The sequence below is a fragment of the Pleurodeles waltl genome, chromosome 1_2 (genome assembly GCF_031143425.1).
Source record: "Pleurodeles waltl isolate 20211129_DDA chromosome 1_2, aPleWal1.hap1.20221129, whole genome shotgun sequence".
Taxonomy (NCBI): Eukaryota; Metazoa; Chordata; class Amphibia; order Caudata; family Salamandridae; genus Pleurodeles; species Pleurodeles waltl.
The window spans coordinates 1129062847-1129089855 of record NC_090437.1 but is presented as its reverse complement, the minus strand read 5'-3'; positions in this window follow the sequence as shown (position 1 = coordinate 1129089855).

The window sequence follows — 27009 nt, the reverse complement described above, 5'->3', positions numbered from 1 at the left end:
TGAAGGCTGGGGCCCTATCTCTTGCAGGATGTGACAAATTGGCTTCCAGAGTCAGAACACAGCAGCATAAGCATTGGAGGTCTTGCTTGCACAAGTGTCAGGAGTCAAGTGAGCTATAGAATAATAAATGGCAGTTGCGGCCCCCGCATACATAACGTCACCTCCGATGGTGATCACCATTGGCCCCAGGCCCCCATAGGCAGCAATGTTATCTAATGAGGAGTTGCACGCCGGTTTAGACCGCATACCGCCATGACGTCCAACACCGGCAGCATGAGGTCACTTTCAAATGTCCTGTGCATACAGGACAGGCAGCTGCCATTTTACATGCAAAAAGTGAATGATAGATGATCTTAATGTGCGTCATGGATGATATGTAGTGACTGATGCATAGACTGACAATGTCGACAAATTGCATACATCAACTTTTGACTTCTCTCTCCTATTCCCAGATATGGTCCAAAGTGATGATGAGACATGCCCCTGTGTACCAGCCCCTAGTCGATCTGGCTACCCTGTAAGAGAGGCACATCATTCAGATGTATCATCTGAACTGTCAGACCATCATGGAGCTGTGTAGCCAGTTGGAGCCTGATCTGTTGCCTGGCACACGTCATTCCAATGCCATCCCTCCCTTACTGTAGGTGTTTTCAGTTCTCCACTTCCTTGCCCCTGGGTCTTTTCAGATGACAGGGGGTTTGGCAGCAGGGCTGTCACAGCCAATGTCCAGCAATGTGTTGAAGGATGTACTGTGTGCTTTGCTCAAACAACTGCCCTGCTACATCATGTTCCCTCTAAGTACGGATTTGACCACTGTTAAGGCTGCTTCTACGATTTGTCACATGTCCCTCATGTGATAGGGGCCATAGATGGCACCCACATTGCCTTGGTTCCGCCCAGGATAAATGAACAAGTGTACAGAAACTGGAAAAACTTTTATTCCAATAATGTGCAGGTGGTATGTCTCATTGACTAATATATCTTGCAGGTTACGGCAAAGTTCCCTGGTTCTGTACATGACTCATACCTTCTGCAAATCAGCAACGTCCCACACATGATGGCACAACTGCAGAGTATGTATCCAATAGGATGTGTGCCCCTGTCATCTCACCTTGCTTTACAATTTGCCCTGTGTCCCCACCGGTATTGAGATCTGTCCTACCTATGTGCACACAGGTGACTCTGGCTACCCTAACCTTCCCTGGCTGCTGATACCTATGAGATATCCGACAACAGATGGTGAAACTGTTTCAATGAGGCCAGATTCTGCTGCCTACATGTGTCCGGAGGTGCCCTACTCTACAAACCACTTAAAGTCTGCCTGCTGCATGCTTCACAATCTGGCCCTGAGGCCTCACATCCCATTGCTGGATGTAGAGGAGTTGGCAGCTAGACCAGTGGCTGATGAAGGGGACATAGTGACTGATGAGGAGGAGGAAGATGAGGATGCAGCTGGCTCTAGAACAGAGTTAATTCAACAATACTTCCCATGAGAGACAGGTATGTGTCTTGTGTAATGTATGTTACCTATACTCCTGTCTGCATTGTGCCATAGCTCCTCCTGGTGTCTGTCGTCAGTGGAGGTGATGGGTGCAGCTCACCCTCTGGGTGGGTTTGGGGGGGCAATTTGCCCAACAGAGGAGGTGTTCCAGTTCAAATGGGAGTGCTATTTCCACTCTGCTGTTGTGCAGCATCACTCGTGAAAAATATATTATCCATGTGCTGTGCTCCCTGTATTGCTTTGCCAACTTCAATTGCTGTGCCAAAGATAGTGGTGTCACCAGTATTGCTATTCATCCTTACAGTCCACAATGGGAGAATGTGTAACCCAACTGTTAGTGACGGTGGAACATGCCTTTAGTTGAGATTTGTCAGCTATGAGGGAAGGACAATTGAGTATGGATGTCTTGGAAATGTAGACCTGACATGGCATATGGTTTGTGATTCCACATGCTAAATCACACTAGGGGCTGAGACACTGTACAGCATGAGTGGCCTACAGTGACTCATATTGTGATAGTTGTCCCTGTCTTGGTCTATTTGCAGGGCATTCGTGTGGTGCAACTCTGGTTCCTGCCTTGCCTGGTGGATCCCTTCACACATATATCCAGATCATCTATTCTCTACCATCAACATTGCTGCATATTGCTCCCCCTTTGCAGGACAATGGTTTGACTGTAATGACATGTTATTCAACTGCAAATCTTACTCATTACAATAAAGACACATGCAGTAGCTGTGCTCAAATGTGTTTAATGTTAATCACAAGGGCAATGTGTGAGGTCATGATGGGTGCAATCATCAGAGTAGTTGTCCCAGCTGTTGGTGGTCCAGGTCCAGTATCCCAGTGACATGGATCATGGTGACACAACAGTGGACAGTTAACAGGGTGTGTCAGTGGCAGACAAGGGAGAATGTTCAGGAGAGGGTCACTTCCTAGCAGTGGTCTTGGTCTTGGCATCAGGTCCTGCAGGATGTCTGGGTGGACATCCTTGCTTGCGTGTGGGTTCCTCAGCTACAGAGGGAGGGGTGCTGGTGGTCTGCTGGTCCTCTGGCAGGGCTTCCATTCCACTATCTGCTGAAGAAGTGGAGGGCTCTGTTGGAATGTTGCTAGTGGAAGAGGCCTGCTGGCGGGTGGAGGACGCACGCTGGATGGTGGTTAGTTCCTTCGGTACCCCTGCAATGGAAGCCATGGTGGCATTGAGGGTTTGCCACTGCTGTATGGCCTCCTGGTGGTTTTTCCTCTGAAGCTTCTCGTTCTCTTGGATGGTTGCGAGGATCTTCCCCATAGTGTCCTGGGACTAGTGGTATGATCCCAGGACTTGGGAGATGGCCTCCTGGATAGTCGTTTGGTCTGGGTGCCCCATCCTTTGGCCCACAGATGCCCTCCCACCGCCACTGGCCCCCTGTGCCTGTGCCCCTGGCACAGTGTGTCCACTCCCAGTTGCACCAGGAACTTCATTGTCTTGGGTGTGCGGCCTTGACTCTGGTCCCTGATCTGTGGGGTACACTGCTGATTGACCTATCCTTGGGACACAGGTGCGGGGATGTAGGGTTGGCTTTGCTGTTGTAGCCACATGGGTGGTGGACACAGATGTGTCCAGGGTGTGGCTTGTTGTGTTCGACTGGCCAGTTGTCCCAGAGGGGCCAGGCAAGTCGTCAATATCCAGACCTCCACTGGGGCCTTCATCCTGGGGAGGGCTGTCTGTCTCTGGCATTGGCTGCCAGGTGGCAGTGGCAGCAGGACCTGTGGATCGAAAGGGAGGAAGTTACATTGTGGAGATGTACTTGTTGGTATCATCGTCTGATGCATGGAATAGAATGACTTGCTTGCCAGTGATGGCAATGACAGCTGCAGCACTGCAGACATTGCTTGTGTGTGACATGTTGTGGCATTGTTTAAATTTCGCATTTAGGGTCGGGGATTGTGGATAGCATTGCTGTTATTGCTATGTGTTGGAACGCAGTCGAAGCATCCAGTTGGTGTGGCATTTGCTATGTTTTCCATGCAGGTGTTCCACTGTGAAGTAGGACTGTGCATTCTTGATGTGTAGGGAGTGATGCATTGTGGGAAGGGGACAGGGTAGAGCTTCCCTAACCCAATGTGTGTGATAAAGATGTGGCATAAGTATGAGTAATGGGCACAAAATAAGAATCTTTTCTTTAACATTTCGCAAGATCTGTGGATCCACATGCGGGGCTCAGCGTGCCCTTCCGTGTAAATCTTCAATGGATCCATGGAATTCCCTGTGAATGAAAAATTATATACATATATACTAATACACCTACTGAAAAAACTATAACTCGCGCCCCCGCCGTGCACAGTTTTCTCATCAATAATTTCATTGCAAATGATGCCAAAGAAAATGTTATCAATGCTGTAATATGTGGAGTAATTAGCTGTGCACGGTGAGGGCACGAGTTATAGGTACCTTGGGACACGAGTTATAGTTACTTGAAAGAACTATAACTATAACAGCTGAATTTCTGTAGTTTCGCACTTGTAAATTCAAAACCTAATGATAACGTCCCTCTGTATTTTCAGTGAAAAAAAAATATATATATATATTACCTAGTGGCAGTCGCCACTAGGTAGTTATAGGTAGGACCTAGTTTCCATAGGAAGAGCGTTTTTTGTTTTACCTATAACTTTGGCATTGCTTGACGAATCTTCACAAAATTTTCAAAACTTATTTTGCTAAGTTCAGCTTCTGTCTTGAAAGTTGTGGGGTGAAAATGGGGGGTCCCAAAACATGTTTTCCCCATTAATTTTTCCATGGGACCTTCAGACACATCTACAGCCCAAACCATTACAGAGAATGACACCAAATTTGGCACAAAGCTAGATTCTGTTCCACAGATCATGCTTTTTGTGGTTTGATGTGAAGCCGCTCAGTATTTCTGGAGTAATTTAAGGACTAAAAATATAGATGTATAGAGACACAGATCCTCCTCGGATCTAACTGTCCCCGTGGTGATATCTGATTGGCTGGCAACACTTCAACAAGGAAGTGTTGGCAACCATCTTGGGACTTCAGCTGATTCCCAGAAAAAAAAAGAAAAAAAAAAAGAAAAGGGGGCAGGGTAGAGTTACCCTGACCCATTAGCCCTGGTGCTGAAGCCCCTGAGGGACCCCGCCAGGGCTAAAAAGCATTTAAAAAGAAAATGAAATCAGAAAATCCGCAGATGGATCTGCAGATTTCTCTAAGATTAAAAAAAATCAAAACGCAGTCTCCTGTGCTTTCTTTTTTTTATTTGCCCCCAGGAGGGCCAAGTACCAAGGGCATTTGGGGTTAATATGGGAAGGGGGTACACATTGAGCAAATGTGAGCAGAGGGCAGCGGCTCCCACATGGCCCGGGGACCACCACCTCCTCGGGGAGAATATAAAAATATGAGCGGGGCTGTGTGGGCCCCCCCTTTCCAGGGACCACCACCTCCGGGACAAAAATGGTTTAAGTAAAAGGGAGAGGCCTGATGGCCTCCCCTACAGCCTCGGAGACCACCACCTCCCTGGGGATACACTGATTTATGAGTGGGGGCTGCGTGGCCCCCCGAGCCCCAGGGATCACCATCTCCCCAGGGATACACTGATTTATGGAAGCCCCCCCCCCACTGCTCCAGGGGCCACCAAAACCTATGGATATGTTGGAGGGGAGCCGCATGGCCCTCCTCCCGGAGCCACTGATGGCCCTGGGAACCGCCACCCCCCAGGGCTGTCTCCTGCTATGTTCCGGGGTGCCCACCTCTGGGACATAGCTCTTTGCTGTGGCTTGGCTGCAGCACTGCAGCCAAGCCAAGCCACAGCAAAAACTTTGGGTTTTGACAGCAATGCAGGACCCGCTGTCAAAATCCAAAGCTTTCATCTATGTTCCCTGCACGCATGCAGGAGACAGAGGTGACATGCTTCAGTAAGCACGGAGCTGCTGTCAAAGCAGCTCTGTGTTTGCTGAAGCAATGGCACTGCCAGACAGCCCTTAAGAGCATTTTATTAAAAAAATAAATACAAAATTTGTTGGGACTGGGGGGGAGCTCCAGTGAGACCATAAATTGCAGAAAAAAGAAAACAACCAAACCCATAGCTGAGCTTTGGGGGCTCTAGTCCAGCTGGACTCATTTCCCTTTTTTTAATAAAAATAGATTATTATTTTTTTTTAAATACATTTTTTATTTCAAATTGTACAGAAATATCTCATTCTAAGTACATCAGAAATGAAAGCCCAAAATCATTCTATCTCTCTCCCTCTCACTTTCTTTCTCTTTTTTTGCCTCTATTTCAATCAATTTCTCCCACTCACACACCCTCTCAGTCAGTTACGCTTCCGCTCACAGACCCACTCAGACACTCAGTCAGGTAGCCACTCACGGACCCACTCAAACCCTCATGCACTTACCGACTCACAGCCCCTGTCAGACCCTCACGCACCCTCTCACAGACACAGACAGTTACTCACTCACTCACACACCCACTCAGACTGTCACACACTCACTCACAGACCCAATGACACCCTCATGCACCCACTCACAGACCCGCACCCACATTGACACACTCATTAAAACACTAATGTACGCACTCACACCTGGACAGACAATCTGACAGCCACTCTCACCCACTGATACACCCTCTCACATCTATTCTCACACCCAGAGAGGCCGCGGACAACTCCCACCGGTCACGGCCAAAGGGCAATACACAGCATGGGGTTGGGTGGTTAGGCAGGTTGGCTGCAGGGTCTGGCTGCAGGCCAGGTCTTGCGGGCAACCTCCGGCGCACGTAGGTGAAGGCCGTGCACGGTGTAAGGTTGGATGCTTATATCGGGTTGGCCATGGCCAGGCCCTGTGACCATTCACTGCTGCGCACAGCCAAAGGCCATGCGCGGTGGTGGTTGGATTAACGTATGGTAATGAAAATCACTATACGTTAAAAAAAACATAGACATTCACTGAAAAAAACAAAGGTTACAGGGATGTTATAGTTAGGCTCACATTTTAAACCTACAAAAACCTTAGAAATGTAATAGTTAGAGTTATCTTAACCAGTGGTTCCCAACCTTTTGACTTCTATGGGTCCCGGGGACCCCCACTGAATCATTGTTGGAACCCAGGGACCCTCCACTTGTTCATTACTGAAAGGTGGAGACCTAATATGTTAATATTATTTAGTTTTCTAAGCAGTTATAGTTACCTTAGGGCATGAATTATAGTTAGTTTAGATAACTATAACTGGCACATTAATAAGGTTGTGTATGTTTAAAATGTGAGTCTAACTATAATGTCCCTGTAACCTTTATTTTGGTCAGTATATATATATATATATATATATATATATATATATATATATATATATATATATATATATATATATATAAAATAATAACTAGTCTGTCTCTGGTGATGTAAGTTATACATCACAGAAGTGAAAACAAATGCATAAAAAGATGCTGTACCCCATGAGTGTTAGGGTGGTGTAAGGATGGGCTCAATGTCAATATCAGCAGAAAGTAAGGGTAAACCTAGAGACAGGTTTGAAGGCTGCCCTGGAGAAATATATGAGCCATGAATATTAAATGGTGCCACCTGTTACTGTGCATATCAGCCCTCTGTAATCACAAGGAATTAGGGCCAACGATAACCAGCATGTCTGAATTGTATGGTGTGAAATATGCCAGATTAGGGGCTCTTTAAGAGAATCAGGCATCGATTTTACCCAAAGAACAGGTAGAGCGCATGCCCTCGCAACGCATATTTCCCTCACACTCAGGGACGTACATCATAGGTAACCCAAATGAATATACCCCCAAACACCGAACATGTGTACATTGAGGTTGTGTCAGTTCAATCTTCTCTCATTCAGGGAGTAGGCAGAGCCCTCACAAAAACACAAGAATTCCATCACTGGTGCATTTTTTCCTCACTCTCTCTCCCACTCAGACACAGACACAACTTACAGTCAAGTAAAAGTAGTGCAATATTATGGTTTGGCATTTGTCGGAGTACCACTCTAACAGTGTATTTCTTTTAACAGCACTAAAATTGAAAGAAGCCCTTCAAAACCAAGAAGCACATTTCTATACTGAAATAACTATTTCTTCATGAGTACCTTCTGTCATTTTAAGGCACTGGCTCTTTAAAACTGAAGAAGAGTGAACTTTTCTAGAGTACAATGCAAACATGACAAAATAATCTCATTAAAATTGTGCCAAGTAATCCGAATTTCTACAAAAGAAGTAATCCTGAGAGCTCTTTCACTGACCAGCCTTAGAATGTAGATGCCTAAAATCTATTCTAGAAATGAGTAGCACTGATCAGAAATCATCTAAGATATCTTTCTGGCCTGCCTAACGAACCAAGGTCCTATAGACGGGTATTTAAATGTGCATATGGTTCACCTATTATATGCAGGAAATGGCATGTGGGAGCTCTGCTGAAACTGATTTAGTCCAAATTGTTTTCGAGACAACAGGCTAACTTTTCAAAGAAGTTACAGGCATTAATCAACTCAAGGTTCTTTTTCAAAACCATTCTACAGCTTATTGTACCTCGGCAAAAAATCAGAGTCCTTGAGAAATGTGTTGTGCAGATGGAAATAAGGCTTCTGGTGATTGGAAATGTGTGTGGTCTTATATGAAACGTGGGTGGAAGGCGCGTGGAATAATTATGAAGTACTAAGTAAACCCTTCTGGAAGACAGCTTTAGAGAGAATGGAGTACAAAAATATATAGATTTAAATAATTCAAAACCTATGCTTTTGGTTTTAAATAGAGATGATTTATACCATGTTCAAACAAAATAGGATGACCTATCTAGGTGGCTATCAGTGGTGTAACAAACGCCCCCGCGGTGCGGGGTGGCCCCGAGCTCCAGGGGGGACACCTCAGCACAGTACACTGTGCACGGGTGGCAGGCCCCTCACTGAGTCCAGGGGGGAGGGGCCCCGCTCCAGGGACTTTAGAAGGGGGGCCCCCTCAAGTTTCGTTAAGCCCCTGATGGCTGCAGCAGGGAGACATGACCGCCTAGGAAGAAGACCGATTAATCAACATTCATTTGTTAATATTTTAATAAAATGAACAGATTCGTCTATACTTTTTCCTTAAAGTGCAGCGACTGTTATTTAAAAATCGCAGCTTGATAGTGGGGTGATTCAGCAGACTAACCCTAAAGTCTTTAATGTCATAAACATTGTACAGATCCTTAAAAGCATAGAATCACCACTGCCAAAGGTCAAATGTTTCAGGCGAAATTGAGCGCAGCGAGTAGGTACATGACCAAATCTGCCACAACACTTTTATTGGCCAATTCCGGTAGATATATTACGTGGTGAAGCAGGATGGAAACACTTTTGTAGCCGGACCGTATTAAGGTAGTGCAAACCAAATTAAGACTGCATTTCTGTTAAACTGAAACTATCAAAACATGCTATTTGTACATTTTTGCGCATCAATTGTAGCAAGTGAACCTATTTTTAATGTTATCTAGGTAAGCTGAACCCACTTGGTAACAATATCTGTTAGCCATCTGTCAATTTAATGTTCCTAAAAACTTTTAAGGCGTTCTGGTACAGAGATGAAACCAAAGCAGAAAGTTAAAAATTGTTTGGGAAAGGCATCAGTAGTGAGGGTGATACACACTGCATATCAGGAAAAGTACTTCTAGGTGCCACCTTTTAACACATTTCCAATGTCTTATGACAACTGATGAACAATTACAAACATAGCCCATTTTCAGGATGCATTTAAAAGTCATTAAACATAAAACAAACACCTCATACAAGTGAACACATCAGCCAAATGTGCAGCTGGAATTAATATTCTATGCACAATTACCTGTTGTTGAAAGGACAATAGAATAGGGTCCAATCCAAGATGTATTAATCCTTGAAGCCTTGCTTCTAAACACGCCTACTTACCTAACTGATGGTGACTACACCACTCCCCCTACGTTTCAGTTCGATTGCTTGCAATCTATTTAAATTTCATACTGTAGTAGGGGAGGCAGGAGAAACAGGGCCAGCACAATGGTAAAGGCTTTTATTCAGGAAGTACACAGTACTCCCAAATAAAGGCCCCTGTTACTATCCCAGGCTAACCAAATCTTCTAATCCTTGATCCTGGAGAGTTATTCTTCAGACTGGAGGGCAATCTTCTGTGCCTTCCAGGTTTCTTCCCAGGGAGGACTGAACAGAAGGGACTCAAGAGGCCTTTCTATTATACCTATTTCTCCTCTCTCATTGGTTTATGGGCCTTCTTATCTCCATCCACGTTTCCTATGTTTGAGGCATTCAAATTCTACTTACTTATATGTTGATTGGCATTTCCCTTTGCTTGGATTGCACACCTCTCCTTTCCATTCTTTTTGGTTCGAGAGGCTTGCCAAGTGCCTTTTCCCTAAGCTTCCTGTCCAAAGTCACTTGTGATTCTCTGGATGAAGAATACATGGGACCACTCTCAGTAGAGGCACCTTCAGAATTAGAAAGATTGAGAAAACGCCTGAGCCTGGGGTGTGATGGGGAGTGAGGCCCTTTTGGAGACCTTAAACCAGTGCTCTTGTTCAGATTTTTGTAATTTTAATCACATAAATGAGTTACCACTGCTGCTGTGGCTGGGAAGCTGAACCGAATATTGACAGCTGCAACTGTGCCTACAAAGGAGTATGTAACATCTCAGTAGGGTCAGGATGATACAGAAAACATGCCTGGGCACCAAAAGAAATGTGGCCACCATTAGTGAATTAGATAGCTACAAAAGTGAGCCATGTTCGCAAACTGAGCTAGTTTTGACCTTGTAAAGACATGCTGTATACGTGCTTTGCAAGGTATGGCACACTGCATGGATTTGAGCTTGCTGTAAGCAATGTTTGTTTTGATATCAGAGAAATCAACAGTATAATCCAGCCCAACAGACCATAAACCAAGCTCACAAACAACTAAAAAAACTGGCTCACACACTGACCTGCCAGACCAGCTCTTCGGACATTGCCTGATTCCCCATAGGCTAGTCTGACCATGCACCTCAGCAGTCACAAGAGAAGCTGTCTGACTGTGGTTTGGGTGTGGGTAGCTGGTTTCAAATTCTAATGAAGAAGACAGCTTCTGTAGATCCAGAGTAAGCGTTGTCTCATCCCAGCCATTAGGATTTGTATGAGAACTGGAGGCTCAGCATTTTTTTCATGGTAAATCACACAGTCCTGACTTGTTGTGTAGGGAGTGGGGGTGGAAGAGTCACTTTGCTAGACACCCTCTATTTATGGCAGAAATAGCCATGATCCCATCCTAGATTAAAAAAATAATGTAGGTGATTATCAGTCCCTTCCAATGTTACATCCTAAATCAGTAAGATTATAGAGAGATGATCTTGGGGCTTTGTATGTTTGTGCCTGACTAAACATACTAAGGGAACATGATCTGAAAACAAAAAACATTATTGACCTAGCAGGTATTTTTGGAGCGACACCTAGGCCCTCTTTACTGTCTGACAAACGTTCGCTACTGGAACATATGGTTCTCTCAGGGCAATCATTTTCTACTGAAATATAGAATAGAATATTAATTCACTTGATAGTTTTAGGACAAAACGACCTCAGAACAATGTCTGATGTATCCATCTGGAGAATAAAAGGGGCATCAGCTTTGGACTCTCTAAGCATGAGGGTTTGTAGAATACTTTGTCTTGAAAGGTGCCTTCTTTTTCCCTTACCGCTTTATTTAATGTGCTTCTTTCTTTTGGAGTGAGTCCAGAAAGTGGTCACTCCTTTGAGCAAAAGAGGGAATGCACTTTCGTGGTTACCAAAAGAATCCTGGAAAGGACAGGACCTCACCGGTTATTTATATACATCATCCAAATAAGTCTCTTCATATGCCTAGCGAAGTCTCAGCAATAGGTCCATAGATCACTGAAAGGTGGTGGGTCCTTTTTAACACTAATGGAATTAATTTAATTTGATAATGTCCTTGTGAAATGTTGAAGTCCATTATAGTTTTAAATTCAGCTTTTATCAGTATATTTCAGTAACCCTTGGTGAGAAAGCTTGCATATGTGTTTGCCTGTTCTGAATAATCCAATAGCTCATCCACCAGCGGCAAAGGGATGGCTGCCAAACATGGATATTTTCAGAATGTTCTAACATTGATACAAATTTCAATACAGGTTTGGGGATCAGGGATTGAAGAATACCATCAACTTTGTATTCCTCTATGATCACCGGCTCACCACGAGACTCCAAGTTATCCAGAATGCAGAGATCCGACTCACACGCAAACTCCCACCCCACACCCAAATGCACATACCCCAAAGAGCTATATTGGCTATCCATTCACTAACCACCTTTTTCAAATTACTCATACACACTAACAAAGACGCAATTGACAAACAAGGAACTGCATACCTAAACGGCTCTCCATCTTCCACACTTTTACACATGACATAGCATATGATGCCAGATTGCACATCACTTCAACTTCTTGTCAAATTGCTGTCTCCTAGACTTGGGGTATTCTGTACGGTCTGTATCTCACTGTTTTTCCTCAAGGTGTACTGAAGGTATGGCCAACTCACAGAAGAAGGAACAGAAGGACGGAACAACATCTTTATTATGTTTTTTAAGTCTTTATTCTTTTCATAAGAAAGATACAATGAGATGGCTAAGTCTGGATTAGGTTCACTACACAGAAAGGATAGGGGAGAGCATGGCTCTGGACTGATTACAGCATCTACTGAAAAGATATGAAGATATGTTGTGGTACATAGCTTTTCTTTAAGTAATTTATGTGTTATATTTGTTCTGCGGAACAATGGCTAGGTTGTTAAACTTTATACGTTAAGTCTCAATGATCAGGTAGTAAACTATCCATTGTGCCAATAATTTATTGTCCTGTGTTGGCACTAGACTTAGACTTCTTCAACACTTGTAAGGTTGTCACTCTGGCTATAACTCTCTTTCTGCCTCTTTTAGGATTGTGCATATTTTGGTTAGCAATCTGTTATATCGCCTTCATATGGTTTTGGTGGAGATGTACATATAGGAGTATCAATTCTGGAAGAGTTCCTTGCTGCTCCCATTCTTCTCTCACCATGTCCAGTACATCTCAAGACTTACAATCCTACTCCAGCTTTAAGGAGTGGAATCCTGTGGAAGCCTGCAGTGTTTTCCTTATGACATAGAGGGTCCAGGGTTACAAATTGTCATCATTTTGTTGATCTACAGCCATCGGTCTCCTGACAATGTTTTTCTGGGCACAGTTGAAAATATTCTAATAGGTAATCTGTTTGTGGGGCTGTAAAGGGGGCATATATTTTTAATCATTACAGTCTTCTGAATGTCCTTCATAGTTGTGGAAAAGAAGGGAAATGCTTAATCAATATTTCCTTTGTGAATATGGAGCAGGCAAAAATGGAAAGCAAGGCTGACATAATGATAATGGCAGCTGTAGTGGTGGAGATATAGAAAATACAGCCACCACTTTGGGTACCAGGTGGCATAATCTAGAATAATGAGAATGTATTTTAAACATTTCTGAGAAGATTCTAATGGGCCGTGAAGATCCATTTCAATATATTCACAAGGTGTTTTAATGGTAGGATGAGTTTAAGTGATCTCTTGGTATTCCCAGACGATCAGGCCTCACATCTTTTACAGTTTTGGCAATGTCTTTGTATATCTGCCTGTACTCTGGGCCAAAAAAAAAACCTTTAGCACACAGACTCTGTTACTTTCTAGGCACATCGGTTACTGCTTTTCACATTGGCCAACTGTAGGCCATGTTGCTAGAAAACATTTGTGACTACCAATTCTTTACATCCTTTTACAATTTTCTTGTGATACTTTTATATACAACAAACTTGTCTCCTCCATAACGATGATAAGTATGTTTTCGCCTTAGTCATGTTATTCACTGCTAAAAAAGGCACTACATAGTGTTTTCCTTGTGCATTAACCAAAAACAAACAAGATCTGGTTTACTCCCTGAAGAGATTGAATTTGTAAAATATTGTACTGCAATTATTTCTCTTCTATTTTGTACTTTTCTTTTGGGTTCTCTTTCTGTAGTTCTTCAAATAGGTTCTTCATAAAATAGAGGCCTTTGACCCCAGGAATCTCTTTATCTTAAAATCAAATATGTCTTCAATAGAGGTAAAATAAGAATCCAGGGTTACTTGTTCTGTTGACAAGGGACTAGGACCTACCAAACAAAAACTCTTTCCTTCCCAATTAATCATTAGTCTATCAAAAGAATACTTCTATATGTGCTCATAAGCACAACAAATGTGCATTTATCTGGACTGCCTCAAACTACCAAGGAATATTGACTTTGACTATTGTTTGGAAACTTCCTGTATCCACTAGTGACTAGTTTGGACTCTTGCTCTGAGCAAGACTGCTGGTTTAAGGATGACAGTACTTTTGTCTATAGGTGACTACGTCTTTCCTACAACAAGTCGCAACTGTTGTCTCAACCTTACCGGCTCACTAGCAGCACATCATCAGAAACACAATAGTAAAAGGTGATTTATGGCAGCCGTTTACGCATGGACTCGAAAATAAGATATCTCAGGGAGTGTCGTGGTTAAACAGAGATTACCCTTTTCTCACAGATATATTATGTCTCATAAAAACACAGGAAATGACACAGATGCAGTAAAGTTACAATAGTTTTTATTTAACATAACTGCAATTTGCGATAAGTTGCATGGGCTGCAATCATTAGGATAATGAATAAAGCAAGAAACAGAATTGTGAAGACAAGAGTCTTTATTATAAAGACCCCCAACATCTTGCAATGTGTAGGAAAAATATATGAGATGTAATATGCCCTAATACCCTAATGTGAAAAGGCCTAACCTCCTACCTAAAGGAGAGCTGGGTTTGTTAAACCTAATCTGCTAATGCCATGTCCATGAGAGGAGCCCCCAACCCTCGTTACCTTGGAATGAGGTCTCTATCTCGGACTCCGCAGGGACACGAAGACTGGGTCAGCGCCAAGACGATTGCAGCATCGGTATCAGCGATGGTGGCGATGCCCTCTGGTCGGAATCCCTCTGATTATCTGTCTAAAGTGTGATGTATTTATACAGATCTACAAGGTCCCCTGATGTAGGTGTATTCCTAAACAATAGATAACAGACATGCTTGGGATGGCATTTTAATATCAACAATCCCTCGAAAGTATAGAGAGGGAAAATCCCTAAGTTTGAACACCTACTGTTTGTTTGTCTTTGGTGCTTGATCTTGACGCCTTGGCTCGGTGACACTGATAATGTTACCCATAACAAGTGGCCTAACTATAAACAAGGCAGCCATCTTAGAAGAAATAAATAATTAAATGGGCTAAGACAGAGCAAGCTAAGTAGGTTAAAAGTCACTAGGTGACAGGAGCACGAGTCTACAAGCCAGAGGCCAAGCTAACTCCTGTTATCCCATTAAAACGAACTAGGATTCACTACACTAGTACATTCAAAGGTATAGTAAAGGTTGTCTGAAAAGGAGAAGCATTACATGAGTGCATAACTGTTCACCTAAATTTCACCTAAATTTCATGCAAAATGATCCCACTTATTAACACTCATTGCATTGAGGGCCCAGGAAGGGAGGCTGAGTCAATGTTTGAGTCTTGTTCTTTCTCACAGTTGGTTCTCTAGCTATGCCTATTCTAGGAGGTCCTTTGCTCAGATTTTGACATGGGCAGGGTGTCGACTGGGTTTTGGAGACTGTTGTGGTAGGTTGTGACCATGTTAACTGCCTTCTCAAGTTTAAGACCAGGGTATTGGGATATCCAGGCCTGTGTTATATTTGATAGGGACTCAATAAAATGTCCAAAGTGAATTAGTTGTATAATATCTTCCATGGAATGTTGGTACAGTCTCAACAATTAATCGCACAAACCATTCTCCCGGCAGTTAAGTACTTGAAAGTTATCATGTTGTTTGATCGGCCCTGTTATAGCTTGTACCCTGTAATGCTGGTAAAGCTCTGGGTCTTGCCACATGCGTTCCAGTAATGCGGCTTTCATTTCAGCTTAAGAGGTGGTCCATGCAGGATTCAGCAGAGCATGAGCCGTTTGAAGCCTCCCTATTAGAATGGGTATTACATATGATGCCCAGAGATCTCTTCACCATGCAGCTTCCTCAGCTACTCTATCAAAAGTGGAGAATTAAAATAGCTGGCTTACTGCCAGCAGAATGAAGGCAGGCACTATTTTTGTAAATCTTTCAGCACATTGTGTTTGTGTGGCTTCAGAGGTCTTAAGCAAATGTTTTCAATCAGCAGCAGCTGGTTCTTGCAATAATTATGTTGCTCAGCTGGGTACCAATTCTGTCAGATCCCATTTCTGATAAAGGTGAAGGAGGGGCAGGCAGGTAAGTACACAAGTAAGATTTTTATTCAGGAAGCTTGCAGTACTCCTGAATCAAAATCCCTGTTACTTTCACAGATTAATTCAGTCCTCTGTATTTCATTTTATTACTGGACAGTGTTTTTTTAAAGGGAGGGTGTGTATCAAGGGAAGAAATGAACAGGAGGATCCCAGGGTTACTGGGAGCTTTTCTTTTCTTCTTCCACCTCCTGGTTCATTGGTCTATCGCCTTCTTCTCTTCATCTCTCTGTATAATTACTGACTCTTTCAAATTGCTATTAATATCATCTTGATTAGTGTTTCCTTTCTTTCAGGTTCAGGAAGCTTGCCAAGCTTCCTCTGCCAGGTCTCTGACTCAAGTAGCTGAGGAACTGCTCTCTGGAGAGGCATCTTCAGCTGTAGAAAGACTAGTTAAGCAAGGTCTAAGCCTGGAGCATGGTGAGGTCCTTGGAGAAAACGGACTAATGCGGGTGCTCCTGTGAAATTGTCTACAATTGTAACCTCATAATGAGGTAGGTTGCTACTGTTATGGCCAGGAAGCCGATCCCAGTATCAGAGTCTGCAGTTAAGTTCACTGGCACTAATCTAAAATAAAAGTGTAGGAGGCTGGCCCTCTATGTTGTGTGCAAAGCTAGGCGGACTGTGCAGGGTGTCCAGGCAACCACACGTTGGTTTAAAGGGGTAAAAACTAGATCACCCAATGCTCCAGTTTTTAAGGTAGCTTGGTCGAGCAGTTGGGCCAATCTTGGAGAAGTGCAAAGGGTTTGTTGTGCTCACAGTATCAAGACTAATTCATAAAAATACTTCAGATTTGTATGTAATTGTTAAGACCAAGATTATCAAAATTGGTTAAGTACTTTTTGAGATATGAAGTTTTGAAGTTTAATAAAAATAGTATTTTTTGTGTAATTAAGCACCATAGGAATCAATGGAAAGTCACATTTAAAAATACATATAAAATTGTACAGTTTGGTAACCAAGTCCTTCTTTTGCAGGTTGGTCGAGGTTATCGGTGGGCACACTGTGCCAGTGAGAGAAGTTCAGGCGGCTCCCAGTTCTGGTGGGATCAGCGATGAAAGGTCTCTGGAGCTGGTGCAGGGCCACTGTGAGGGACCACTTGGAAAAGGACTGCACAGGTAAGTTTAGAGGTAGCTCCTTGGGGTCCCATTGGAGTATCGAGGTCGCAAGGGGTGAGTGACCCTTAGGGCAGAGCAGGTTCTTTGTTGCAGGGTACACGGTGGCCGGGTGCAGAGTGAAATGGTGAGCCAGGAGTTGTGCACAAAGATGCCCTTTGAAGCTGGAGGTAAGCCGGGTGGGGGCACTTTGGTGGGTGGTCCAGGCTGTTCCTGAATTCCCTTGACTGGGGCTTCCTCCTGGTGTTTTTTCAGCACTGGGCGGGCTGGTTTTCCTGGTGTCTGACGTCAGCTGACCAATACCCAGGGTATTGGTACGGTTTGACCACTGGAGGGTGCAGTACTACCAAACTTGGCACAGTTGCAGGGTTTGTCCTCCCAGTTGTCATTGTGTCATCGGGTCGAGCTGTGACTTCCAGTTCAGAAGTTAGCGGCTGGTTAGTGAAGCGACCCTCACTGGTTTGCTAGTTTCTTCTTGTTGCAGAATGGTACCTCCACTCTGGAGGTAGTTCTAGGGTGATTTTCGAAGCCTGGATGTCCTCTGGTGTTCTTTAGAGTTTTTTCCAGTTGTCCAGCAGCTCCTCGGTGATAATTGTCAGGTCCTGGCTGCAGCAGGCAGCGTTTGGCACGTTTTCTTTGTGCAGCAGGTCCACAGTTCTCGTGCCTTGGATCTTCTTGGTGCTGGTCTTCTTTTGTCTGGTTACCTGGTCTAGGGATGTCTACTAAACACTGAATTTAGTGGGTGTTTTTAGAAGGAACCTGGCAGTGCCCAATGGGGCACCTACTTTTGGGTGGCCACACCCAGTACAGTGACCACTTCCTGTGAGAAGGGTCACTTCCCTATCCCTGATTGGCTATTTTTTTCCATCAAAGATGGAGTAAAATGAAATGGAGTGTCCACCTCGCAGACAACACCTTAGGGGTGGTGCATGCCAGGTGGGGCCACCCCTCCTACCCTTTGTGTAGTTTTCCACCTTTGCTTCCTCCAAAAGTGGGGGCTTGCAAAGGGGGTGACCATTTAAAGCTAGCAGCAGGCCTGGGAGTTGGGTTTCAAATGCAGTAAGCCCTTTGAAGCTCGCTGCCAGAGCAGTGCACATTCCTGAGGGAGGGGGTGTTAACACCTACACCCAGGAAGGGCAATGTTCTACAAACCAGAGGGATGGATCACTCCTCCAAGGTCTGTAGATTGGGTGTCTGGAGGTGGCAGCTGGACAGAACCAGCCAGCAACCATGCCAGGGTTGTTAGCTTTTGCAGGGGGCTCCTGGGTACATTTATAATAAATTCAATACTGGTAGCAGTTTGGATTCATCATTCTGAGTTGTTTGATACCAAACAACCCAGGGTTCAGAGTGGCCACCATGTAACTGGGAAGCTCATACTGACCATTGTCCAGCATATGTATTAAAATGGCTGATCTGTTCACTCACTATGTCCCAGGTTTGGCAAAGACACAGTGGGGGCACACTGCTCATGCAGCTATGCCCTCATATATAATATGCTTCACCCTGCCTTAGGGCTGGAAGGCCTGCAAGAGAGGTGTCTTATCCTTAGTGTATGCAATGTATGGTGGACAGGGCACACAGGCAGTGTGCCATGTCGAGTTTGCATTTTGATCACATGAGGACACTCAGCCTGCAATAGCAGTGCTGGGTGCATCTGGATGCATGGCCCTAGAGGGTGGCACAATAAGTGCAGCTGCCCTCAGGGGCCTACCCTTAGTATCCCATGCCCTGGGTACCTAAGTACCTTTTACCTTTTACTAGGGACTTATAGTGGTAGCTAAAGGTGTATCCAATTACCTTTGCTATGTTTAGGGAAAGGACACTGGCACTGGGAATCTGGTTAGCAGGATCCCAGTGCACTCCAGTCCCAGTTGCATCCAGAAGACAGGCAAAAAGTGGGGGTGGAGGTGAGGGGTACTGCAACCAAGTGTCAGTTTCCCACAGAAAGTGAGCTACTTCGGTAGAACTGAGGTAAAGTTTGTCTCTAGTCCTACCATATGGTTTTGTTTGAGAATTGCAGTGTGAGTGTTTTCGGGTTAAATTAGTCCCATCGCATTAAAAATTGTATAGGGAGTGGCTGAGGAATCTCTAGGCTGCCTATTCAATTTACTTAGAGGCGTAGATTCAGGGGGGTCTTTATGGTACAATAACCCTCAATAAATGCAGGGCCCTGAGTCGGGTCTGTTATATGTGCACCTGTTTTCCTTGTCCTCGTTCAAGAATGAAAGCCAAACAGAGACCTTTAATGCAAAACAGTGGGAGCGAGACAAAGATGTAGGCCTGGTGGCTGAATTTCAAAATGTGAACCCAGACAACCTGGAATCAATAGCAGCTTCCCTGACTGTCCAAATTGTGACGATCCTAGGCAAACAGAGCCTCCTTCTTTATTATCGCATATGATGTATTAAAATACTTGAGCTCAGGATCTGAGCAGTACAAACAACTCTTATGTTTCATTTAATAGTCTTTAATGTTGCTCCATCTACAATAACTATACAGGCCACATTTAGGGTTCACATGACTACTGACATGCCTCTTAGTTCACAAATGTCATTGTCATTAAGTGGAGGTGGATAACCATTAATATTTCAAAGTACATGTTTAAAAATGATTACCTTTAAAAAAATGTGTGCCTAAGCAGTGATATACCCTGATGTCCTAAGGTGAAATGCTTCTGCATGTTAATGAAATACACATTTTTGAATTGTGAAGAGACTGCATCATATTAGTAAATTATGTCTGCTACATGATATACATGTCTAAGGTTTTCATGGCTTAGCTCATGCATGGACTCTTAGAACCTAGCCAGACCACTTGCTTGGATCTGGCTTGACGTGCCCAATTAATTTGCTGGCGGGCTCACCTCTATGTGTGACTCAGGTTTAGTAAATAGGGCTGTAGGTCACTTGATAAAATGATTTGTAAAAGTAAAAGGGGAGGACTGGAAACCCACCTACCTGCACCAATTTGACAACTCTACTATCAGGACGTCTGGTATCAGGGATGAAGAAGAGTATGTTTAAATAAAATGCATTTAAAATAAGTGATCCCAGGGCAGGGACTCAAGTCTGTTGTGTTCTGTCTCTAGCCATGACCTCCTAGGGAGAATTACCAGGCCTAGATAGGACTGTCATGGAAGTAGCTTCTGGGAGGGTTTGGGGCATGGCACACCACAAAGCATTCTTGTCATGGTAGTTAGGGCTGGGGCCCCTGAGTTGGGTATACTATGTCTGTGTCAGTTTTTAGGGTCGAGCCTGCGTTGCATGCGCTCGCGCATGCGTTTCGCAGCGACTCTTTTGTATTTAGAAAAGGGCTCAGAGCCCTGTCAACTTCACGTCACTGTTTTTTATTGGTTGGTGGGCTTCCCTAATAAAATCTGCTTGCTTTCATTAGTCGAAAGTACGCATATGTCATGCCTTTTCCGGTGGCTAGCCCTCCTCCAGCGCAGCAACCAAGTACAGAAAACATGCGAGGCTAGCTGTTTTCCATCGGGCTCGTGGACTTTTTTTCTCTAATTTACGAGCCCGATCTCGCTTGGCAGAAGTCGAGCGCTTTACATACTTGATTTCACTTTTTCGGGTTATGTACATAAATGCACTTTTGCCCGATAGGTGAAAAGTCGGGTTAGGAGTTTACAACGCGATCAGCTCTAACATGAGCAAACGCGAGACCCGATGCATTGTAAATGCTTGTTGTTATTGTTCTAATTTTCAGTAAGAGGTTTTAACGTGTTCATTTTTTGGAGCAGTAATGTAAATATGTATAGTGACTGGATTACCAAAAAACTTAATTCTGCACTGATAGATGTACTCCTCGAATGATTGCAAATTTACTATGTTTTGGAATTCACAAAGACTGTTTCAGTAAGCATGTAAACTGTGCCAGTCTCAGGTTTCCATGCATCCTGCTAGCAATGAAAAGGTGATGGGATGGGATGGGATTGCACACAATCAAACCAGTGGCAATACCGCTGGGTAGCGTTCCAACCCAGTGTTTCACCCCCTGAGCTACTGTAGACACAGAACCACCTAATGCACTTCAGTACTGACCCAGCTCCTCCAAGGGAACAGTCTGTCCTAAACCTTTTCCATCCCACCCCTCCACCCTGAAGCCCAGCATGTTTTATTTGGGAAGGTCGAGATTCACATACCCTGAATATCACTAAGCTACACCCCGGTATTTACTATAAGAATAAAAAAAAACAATACACCACATACTTACTGGGCTTTTCTTTCAAAACGCCTACCTTAAGTCTCACAGAAATTGTTTGAATCACTTGCAGTGTTTTTACATGCCATGTGCTGCTTGTGATAAGTTAAAGAGAGACTATCTACCTTTGTTTACATTGACGTACAAGAACTGCCCTTTGGCCTAATTTAAATTTTTCAGCTTGCTTGCAAAATGTAACACTTACATGATAATTGTGAAACGCTGTAATTACCCCTTATTAAATTACCCCTACAGCCAGTGCACTCAGACAGACCAGCCTATAGTATTACTTTACTCACTGATCCAGCGACGTATGTACCTTCATCGACGGTATTCCAGGCTGTTAAGGGTTTTGCATTACACACTATACGTTGCAATGTCAATTACTGCAGAAAAATGCCGATACTGTCTGTGTTTCTGATCGTCTGGGAGCGTGCACATGTGCGTGAGTGCGGCTTTGCTTGCGCCCGTTTCCTCGTCACTGCGTGTGGGCGGGAGCCTGCATCTGCCTGGGCGTCCGCGCGGCTAAATTAAGGGGCAGTTGGTACCGTTTATGTGGCCTTACTTTGAACTCCACTGTGCAGGCTGAGCACGAGATAATGACAAGGCTTGCTTGTAATTTCCTTTAATTGGTAGACATTGTTAAACTGAATTTCAAAGAGCTACAGTTTTCTTATCAAGGGCATTTTCCTAGGGTTAGTTAAATGCTGGTACATCCGCGTCCATGTCGCAACAGTGCTTCTTTTGTTGGCTTCCTTTCCCAGCCAACAGAGCTTGTGCTTGTCAACCACAACCCTCACGCCACATTCTTGTCACACACAACCCCCACAGGCGCATGTTTCTCACCAACACGCATTCTGACTGTTTTGTCGACCTGGTGACAGAATCGTACTGTGACAGCAGAATTGTTTCGGTTGCTGATTTTTAATAAATAAACTTATTTTCGTTTCCTATCGTTAAATTGTGTAGATTATGACCAGGGACTAGAGGGTTATCAGGAAGTGCTTGATGGGCTGTTCTGACAGGGTCAGTGTGGGGGCCCGGTTTCTGGTTGTTTGTGGGTCTGTTTTACGTCTGCTGGGCTGATTTTTACTGATGATTTTCCTGATTGTCCAGGGGTGGCTCCTCAATATGGGCAGAGGACCTCCCCCTCCCTCACACACACCCCCTCCCCCCCCAAAAGCGGCAGCTGCAAACCCTTTTCCCAAAAACTATAATAAACTATGTTTTTTTATAGTTTTTGGGGAAAAGGGGGGTGGGGCCATGGGGGTAACGAGCAATGAGGGGGAGTGCTTAGCGCTCCCCCTCACTGCGCATGTATGTTTGGCCTGCCATCTTGGGCGGCCAAACACACATGCACAGAAGGGGCTCTCCAGCCCAGCAACACAGTTGCTGAGCCTGCACAGGCTCGCAGTCTGCCTGGGAGCACCCTGGGTGGGCGCTCCCAGCCAATCCTGACAGGCCACAGGGCAGGCTGGGAGCCTGTGCCTGGAGGGATGGAGGGAAGAGCAGAGGAACGGACCATTGTGGGAGCAGAGGTAAGTGTTTTTTTTAATATATAATTTTTTTATGTTATGTGCGTTTCCCTCCCTCCATCCCCCATGCATGCCAATCCGCCCCCTCAGTGACCCGCAGGCCGCGCCTGTGATAGTACCACGAATATTGCCTGCAGCAAGCACAAATGCATGCAGTGTTCCATTCCTTGCAAGACACTTATACAGCGTGTTTTTACAAGTTCAAAACTGCCCCAATATTCAAACATGAGCTACTTTTTTACCTTTCTAATTTACTAATGGGGCTACTTTTACTTATTTTTTTACTGTTGATTTCCCTGGTAATACCAAAAACATTGTCTGCAGCAAGCACAAATGCATGCAATTTTCCATACCTTGGAAGACACTGGACAGCATGACTTTACAAGTTCAAAACTACCCCAGTTTGCGAAAATGGGCAAATTGTTTACCTTTGTAATTTACTAATAGGACTATTTTAAATTTGCCCCCAACCTAATTTCTGTCCCAGTACGACGCTGATTATGACTGATACTTGCAGATGGGGTCATATTTTTAACATCAAAACAGTTTGTCATTTATCACTTGCTATTTCTGCAAATAACTTTGATATAATATAGAAGTTCCCTCCTTTTTGTTATTATTAATCGTAATCCTCACATAATCAGCGCTAATAGTGCACACAGAACTTGGCATTATTATGAGATCTGTGGCCCAAAAAAAATTGTAAGCACCATCCTTTTGGACATTCTAATTGCTAGGATACAGTCAACATGAGGTGAAGGGCTCTTGAAACGTAGGTCCCGGTTATTATTTTGACTCGTAGATAAGGCAGGCTCAACAAGAAATACCATTATCAAAAGCTTTTAATGCTGTATTTTGATGTTTGGCATGTGATTTGGTGAATCTCTAAAAGGTGTTTTACCACTGGATGCAGAATGCTTGAAGAGACAGCTCCAATAATATCCAGGAGATGCGTGGTGTTACCTGGTCTTCTAGTACTCTTGCTGAATGTCTCTAAAATCATTGGAGATGTCTGTAATTGTGCACAGTGGAACAATGTCCAGTAACCTGGTTATTTAACATTTTTTATCTTCACATACGTACCACCAGCTATGCAAAGAAGGGAGTAATCTTCGTTGTCATTATTCCTTTATGGAATAAGTGTGCTCTAAAAGTTGCTTAGTCACCTTCTTAATTATATATCTCTTAAACTTTAGAAAACATGATGCCCATTAGACTTATCTGAATGCCTCTCAACATTAAGTGAAGCTGAGGGACTCATTCACACATAGAACTACTCATGGGCCCTCCTGGAAGACGGGGTTAAGTAAACCCAAATGGGCACTATTAGAAATGGGGTCTTTGGTTGACAGTCAGGTTACCCCCTGTTCATGCAAGGACCCTCACTCTAGTCAGGGTAAAAGAGAATCACCCTCAGCTAACCCCTGCTTACCCCCTTGGTGGCTTGGCAGAGCAGTAGGCTTAACTTCAGAGTGCTAGGTGTAAAGTATTTGTACCAACACACACTGTAACTTGATGAAAACACTACAAAATGGCACAACACCGGTATAGAAAAATAGGAAATATTTATCTAAACAAAACAAGACCAAAACGACAAAAGTCCACAATACACAAGTCAAGTTATCAATAAAAATGCAAAAAGAGTCTTTACGTAGTTTTAAACACACACTAACACTGTTAGCGTGAAAATGTACCTTGGATGTGTCAAAAATAACCCGCACGGGTGAGTGTGCGTCACAAAGGGCTTGCCCTGTGTCGATTTCACTCATGAGCGAGACCTTGCATCGTTCCTCCTTTCGTCAGGTCGGGGCACGTCGTTTCTTCTCTTCGCAGGAGAGAGATGCATCAATCCGGTCAGCACTCTCGGGTCCGGGCAGGCCTTGCGTTGTTTTTACACGCCCAGCGGTGCTTGCGTCGGAAATCCAGCGGCACGATGATCCAAAAACCAGGCAGCGCGGGTTGGGATCTCCCAGCCTCCGCCAGTGATGCTGCACGTCATTTCTCCAGCTCGGTGCGTCGATTCTTCATCGCATTTCCGGCGAGCATTGATTTTCAGCCGCGGTGCCGGCGGTGCCGGCGGCGCCGGCGGCGCGTTGTTTCTTAAGCCACAGATCGGATTGCGTCGATCTTTTCCCTGCACGGCGCAGTGTGCGTGGATTTCCTCCTCTTAGGCTGCCAGCTTCTCTTTTCAGGGTCCCAGGAACTGGATGGGCACCACAGGGCAGAGGAGGAGTCTCTCCAGAGACTCCAGGTGCTGACAGAGAAAAGTCTTTGCTGTCCCAAGACTTCAAACAACAGGAAGCAAGCTCTAAATCAAGCCCTTGGAGAGTTCTTCTCAAGATGGAAGGCACATAAAGTCCAGTCTTTGCCCTCTTACTGTGGCAGAAGCAGCAACTGCAGGATAGCTCCACAAAGCACAGTCACAGGCAGGGCAGCTCTTCTTCCTCAACTCTTCAGCTCTTCTCCAGGCAGAGGTTCCTCTTGGTTCCAGAAGTGTTCTAAAGTATGTGGTTTTGGGTGCCCTTCGTATACCCAATTTCTCCTTTGAAGTAGGCCTACTTCAAAGTAAAGTCTCTTTTGAATGTGAAATCCTGCCTTGCCCAGGCCAGGCCCCAGACACTCACCAGGGGGTTGGAGACTGCATTGTGTGAGGGCAGACACAGCCCTTTCAGGTGTGAGTGACCACTCTTCCCCTCCCTTCCAGCACAGATGGCTCATCAGGATATGCAGGCTACACCCCAGCTCCCTTTGTGTCACTGTCTAGTGTGAGGTGAAGCCAGCCCAACTGTCAAACTGACCCAGACAGGAAATCCACAAACAGGCAGAGTCACAGAAATGGTATAAGCAAGAAAATGCTCACTTTCTAAAAGTGGCATTTTCAAACACACAATCTTAAAATCAACTTTACTAAAAGATTTATTTTTAAATTGTGAGCTCAGAGACCCCAAACTCCACATGTACATCCGCTCCCAAAGGGAATCTACACTTTAATCAGATTTAAAGGTAGCCCCTATGTTAACCTATGAGAGGGACAGGCCTTGCAACAGTGAAAAAAGAATTTAGCAATATTTCACTGTCAGGACATATAAAACACATTACTATATGTCCTACCTTAACCATACACTGCACCCTGCCCTTGGGGCTACCTAGGGCCTACCTTAGGGGTGGCTGACATGTACGAAAAGGGAAGGTTTAGGCCTGGCAAGTGGGTACACTTGCCAAGTCGAATTTACAGTTAAAACTGCACACACAGCTACTTATGTGGGTGGCACAACCAGTGCTGCAGGCCCACTAGTAGCATTTGATTTACAGGCCTTGGCACCTCTAGTGTACTTTACTAGGGACTTACTAGTAAATCAAATATGCCAATCATGGATAAGCCAATTACATACACATTTTGTAAAAGAGCACTTGCACTTTAGCACTGGTTAGCAGTGGTAAAGTGCCCAGAGTAACAAAAACAGTAAAATCGGAGTCCAGCACACAAGAACAACCTGGGGAACAGAGGCAAAAAGTTAAGGGAGACCACGCCAAGGATGAAAAGTCTAACAGGCACTGTAACAAAGTTCAACATTTGAAGCAGCTAACTCATTTCACAGGGACTGATGATGATGTACCACCCTTCCTTAGGAGGCCACTGCACACACAGCAGATGGCTTTTGCTGGATAAAGCCTAGTTGCAGCACGTTGCTGCAGTTTCAGACCATCACAGATGGATTAAACATAACATCTCCCCTTCTTACTCTTGTTTGCATCAACTGTGTTCCCAAAGGAACCATCATTAACTATGAATCATTTCTATCAAAGAAGAACTCCACAAACAGCAGGCATCTTAAAATTGACTACCTAATACAATGTATAATGCACTCACATATGTAAAAACTGTAAAAAATGAGGACATCATCACTCTATGAACCTGCCTCCTTACACCTTACAGCTAGATGCCAGAGAACTCCCTCATGCTAAATCTCCCACAATTTGAATTCCTCCTTTTCACACTCTCATAGAGTTCCTCCTTCACTCTCACTGTGTCAAATCACTTTGGTTCACACTTGTTCCTTAAATCACCCTAATCCAGTACATAAACAAGATGAGACAATACATTTCCATCTTAATGCCATTAAGGAGATCTTCTACCTAACCCTCCACCCAACCATCTGGAAACTGCCATATGCATCTCGGATATATTGACATTAGGCTTGACAGATTCGCATTGCCAAATTCCTATCTCAAGACTGGACTTTGGGAATGCCAATCTGTCATGTGCTCCCCAGGTAATCATCATA